The sequence below is a fragment of the Garra rufa genome, chromosome 1 (assembly GCF_049309525.1).
Source record: "Garra rufa chromosome 1, GarRuf1.0, whole genome shotgun sequence".
Lineage (NCBI taxonomy): Eukaryota > Metazoa > Chordata > Actinopteri > Cypriniformes > Cyprinidae > Garra > Garra rufa.
The window spans coordinates 46,366,750-46,371,776 of record NC_133361.1 but is presented as its reverse complement, the minus strand read 5'-3'; the positions used below and the strand labels follow the sequence as shown (position 1 = coordinate 46,371,776).

At 35.4% G+C, this 5,027-nt stretch overlaps 1 long non-coding RNA gene across 1 annotated transcript; it reads right to left on the bottom strand.

Moving 5' to 3' along the window:
• Positions 1–408: 408 nt before the first annotated feature.
• On the bottom strand, positions 409–2,597 carry LOC141326070 (uncharacterized). The gene is made up of 4 exons (XR_012353853.1): positions 2,516–2,597; positions 1,790–1,859; positions 1,179–1,276; positions 409–684 (listed from the first exon to the last, which is right to left on the bottom strand). It is a non-coding gene; the product is annotated as an uncharacterized lncRNA (long non-coding RNA).
• Between the last annotated feature and the right edge of the window lie 2,430 nt (positions 2,598–5,027).

Below are 5,027 nucleotides of genomic sequence, written 5' to 3'. Positions count from 1 at the left end.
CAAAGGCTGAATTAGTCCCAATTACACTCAAAAAAATAAATTGTTCAATGAACATGATTTAATCGTAGCACCCAAAACGCATCTAAACCAATCTAATAAACTTGGAAAGGTTTGAATATGTTATATGAATGTGATTTAAACTTGTAGATTTAACATTGTTTTACCATGTCAGTGTAGCTTCTTTCCAACGAATTGAATCAAAATGTTTGAATCGTGTTAGTCAAATATGTCAGTAAAAGCACTTCAATTCAACAAAAATCTGCCTTGTTACATCTACTTGTTAATGTCTTGTTCATGTATAGTTTGGGTACTTTAATACCCATCTTGTTGTTTCAATTAGATTTGTTTTAAGTGAAAGAACTAAGAACCAAAACATTACATCTACAGAAAAACCACATAAAACATGCAAACAATTAAATATTTTTATTTTTTCATTCAGTTTTAACATACACATACAAATAAGTTTAAACTGCTTTCTTCACTTTAAGTCTCCAATTTGAGTGTTTGTAAAACAGGATTCAAACAGCATATCAGTCCAAATAACAGCACAAGCCTGACTTCCACACCTTCAGTTAGGACACCAATGTCCTGTGGGTCATTGTTAGGAAGCGTTCCCTCCTTCAGTATGACATACACTCCCATCACAGTTTGCTCCATGGTACATTTTGACTCGATGTCTGAATCCTGTGAGGAGAAACACATAAAAGATCACAAACAAAAATAATTATTACAAGAATTGCTTATACACTTATTGGCCACTTTATTAATGACACCTTTAAAGTAAACTTAAATCCAATACAGGAGCTCTGATGTGAATCAGAGGTTATAATTTCTAAGTTTTTAAGTTGAAACTGTCAGAAAAGTGATAATTCTTCTCTGTTTATTATTGAGGTCACAGTGGGTGCTGGTGTGTTATTGCAGTGCATTATATTAAAAAAAGTTATAATTTATCTGGCAACCATATTTAAAATTACTTAGGCGGCTAAAACATTATAACCACCATAGAATATAAAGCACTCCAATGAAAAACAAAAAAACATGCAAGTATAGTTTTCTGTCCAGGTCAATTATTTGACAAAGTTAAGTGTTCTCTCATGTCACATTTTTGTTGTAGCAAACAGGGAAAAACATGACCCAAGTACAGAATGGCTTTTGAAATTATTTTCTCATCAACTCACCAAATACGCCTTGACTAGTTTTTCAGGGTCTTCATTCAAGTAGATGCACAGAGACTTGATAACACAGGCTTCTCTGGTATGGTATGTACAGTGTCAACCTGTAGGGAGGAGACAAGATTACATCAACTTCAGTGGCGGCACAGCTTAAGAGTACTGAACGTGTTACTGTCTGTGTAGAATGTAACGGGTGAACTCTATACACATGGGTTTTAAGTCCTGCCCATGTCTTCAATGTGCATGCAAAATTTCAACCTTAACACCAAACCTGTCCCTAACCTTACCCATATCCCACCTTAATAGAAGCAAGTGTTTTGCAATACAATGACCACAATAAGTACATTGTACTTATTTTATACTGCAAGTACATAGTCGTGAAGGCCATCTAATATAAAGTGTGACCCAAATTTTATTAAAGGTTTTATTCCACTTCAAATGTTGACTGCTGTACACAAACATAATGACTGCTGCTTCCAAAGCAATGTTTAGTTTATAATGCTTAAGTAATTTGTACCTACAACTTGTCACTGAAAGAGAATGAAAAGAAAAGTTCAGTATTCAAGGATAGTTAGTTATACATTAGTGTATGTGAGTGTTAAAAAAAAACTACTTACCATGTAAAGCTGAGGTTCACACCAGAAGAGCATGGGGACAGCTATATGTTGTGATGTATTTTTTTTTCTGCTGTGAAAAACAAAACAAACAAAGTGTATACAAGTTATATACTATATTTCCCGAATAAAACCATGCAAACCTATTCAATCATAACTTTAACTGCAATTTGTTAGGACATTTAATATATATGGTCGACTGCATTATAGATTTTACTTGACAATTTTTTGCAAACTGTATTCAATAAACTGGGTAGTAATATGTAACATTTCGGAGCTCAAGAAAAACATACAAAAACAGCTCTATAAACGTTAGCTAGACTGAAAAGAGCGATGAGAAGTGCACACTGATTCAACAGAGGACAAGTTACGTAAAAGTAAAGCGTATAAATAGCATTACGCTAACTACATTAACTTAGAAACAGAAAAAAAAACGAGTGCATAGTGTGTTCGACTGTGCATACTTTCCTCCAGTTTTCCTCTCCCAATGTTGGGGTAGACTTCAGGTTTAACGTAGGTTATGTAGTTAATAGTTAGGCGTGGTTAGCATTAAATTGTGACAGAAATGCACAAATTGTAGCGGATATATTAACGTTAAGGTGAAACTTGTATCGACAAAAACAACGGAATTTACATAAACCTACTTTGAAACATCGCTACAGTGTGTAATTACTTATTATCCCATGTTACTAAGTGCAAACTGGTACATTATATCAATAAAGTACTTACCCTCAATATCAAGGATGAAGAACGTTTAAATGCAGCAGTTCAAACCGCTGGCGCTCACACAACTCCTCTTCTTCCAGCCGTGTGTACCCACGTGATTCCGTCGCAGTGCTGAGCATGCGCAGTGACTCATCAGAGAGAGTTGTTGATATGAAGCGACTCAGGCTCATTGAATCAACAAGCGCTGATCTAATTCATTTGATTATTTCTTAATTTAGTTACAACTAACAAGAATCAATCATTTAACATAAGTAAACTCGTTATAATCAGACATATTTGTATTTTGCAAATCAAATAAGTGGCTAGTTGACTTTTTTGAGTGTAGGTGTGTTTTAATCTATTGTTCACTCACTGACCACTGGTGTGGAGCTACATGATCATTTATAATTCATTCTCTATGAGAGCTGAGATGCCTTAACTACACTATTCTGCATGCAAAAAGTGTGTTTCTCCATTGGCTGCCAATTATGTTGCTGCATGACTTCAAAAGGATTGCAATATAGTACACACATTGATTGAACAACTTTTATAATAAACTGAACAAGATTCAGTGTAGAAACTAATTTTCACTTAGAATTTGAAGTAGAGCAAATAGTGTTTTTTACTCCAATTTAAAAAGATTATTGTGTACTTTTACAAAGCTTTTTTTGAATGTGATATCTCTAGTTCTTAGTAATCACATAGGCTCTAAGTTAAACTTAAGGAACTCTGGGAGCCAATACCTGATCAAAGACTGAAAAAAAAGAAAAGGTAAGGGGAAATAATTCATGATGCAAATATAATGTAAACAATACACATGAGGCTTTTACTGTCCAAAACCATTAGTTATATAATTATCAGTATTCAATTAAATGTACAGGAATAATTAAGAGGCCGACACAGTAAACTAATGATACTCAATTAGACTCAATTAGGCAGCATATAAAAAAAAAATAGTATGATATCACAGACCACAAGCTGGTTAAATCACAGTCAGTCAATCACAGTTTTAATTAGCCGCATTACATTCAGGATTAATTTATTTCTTAAGATCAAAGATCAGCCTTAAAGTCCCCCTGAAATCAAAATTAAAGTTTTTTGGCTTTTAGTATGAATATATTAGTTTTAAGATTATCTATAAGCTAGTGTGTTTCAAAGCAGTGACAAAATTCGCTTTTACAAGATATGGGCATTCAAAACTTACACTCTCGTCACTTCCGCCAATATGAATCAAGGATTTTGATGATATCACCGCGCACTTCAGTTTCAGATCAAACGTTCTGTCCAATAAAATGCTCTCTAGAGTCCGTAGTGTCCCGCCCCCTACACAGAGACGCGGAGCAGATCATATGCGCTCATATGCGCGGTCGGACTCGGCATGTGTTAAACTACACAGCCTCAGCATGATTATTATCACTATTTCGTTTTAGCAAGAGTTTCATATTGAATCTGTGGGGTAATTTATTAGTCTGTGGCTGTCATAAGCTTACAAATGCGGCTTTACCGAGCTCAACGGCTCTGCCCCGAGCAGATATAAATGGAACGCTATTGGCTGTTCAAAATTAGTGGGCGGGGCTTAGCGATATGTTTTTGTTTCAGTTAAAAGAACGTCACCACATAGAAGAACGCTGCGTGTTTCAAGGCACTTCAGTGGACCTTTAAACTCATTTCAGTCATACACTTTACCATTCAAAAGTTTGGATTCTGGAAATAAATTTTATTTAAAGGTGACATATCATGAAAATCTGACTTTTTCTATGTGTACTGTAAGTGCTATAATTGGGTCCCCATACATCTACCAACCCAGAAAATGTGGAAAAGGACAACCCAGTAACTGTTATTGTAAGCCTGTGACGTAGAAAGGGGATCTTATTTTTGCAAGTAACAACAGTGTACCAGTTCCAACACCATGGCAAAGGTTCAAGCAAAGCATGCTAACTGTTCTGTCTTTGGCTGCACAGACGAGCACAGAACACTATTTAGAGTCCCAACCTCAGAGGTGACAAGAGAGCAGTGGATTTATTGATATATTTACTGTATATTACGCTGCTGCCACACAGATCTAATATAAACATGTGATTTCTTTCCCAGCTGTTTAGCTTCATAGACATAACCGACTGTTTTTGTAACTTATGTGTGTTTTTAACAAACTTGTGTGTATTTGACAGTTTGAGCGCAAAAAGACACGAAAGAGAACTTAGTTTAGTACTCATATTGCGTGTGAAAGCTGTTTTCTGTGCTCGTGCTTCAGATGTGTGCACTCAGAAAAGCCTATATTTAAGAAGTTTATACTGATATGGCTTTAAAACTTGGGCTGCATGATAAATCTAAATTAAATCGCAATCGCGATTAAGCAAAAGCTGTGATTGTCATGCACATCGCTTTAGGGAAGCATGGTTCTGTGATCAGTAGTAAATCTCCATCCAAGTCCAGAGGCCAGAGGCCATTTCTTGAGCTAAAAATCAAGATACACTCCTAAGAAGAAACCCAGGAAATCACAATCTACAAGAACTACAACAAGTTCTTCTTATTATAA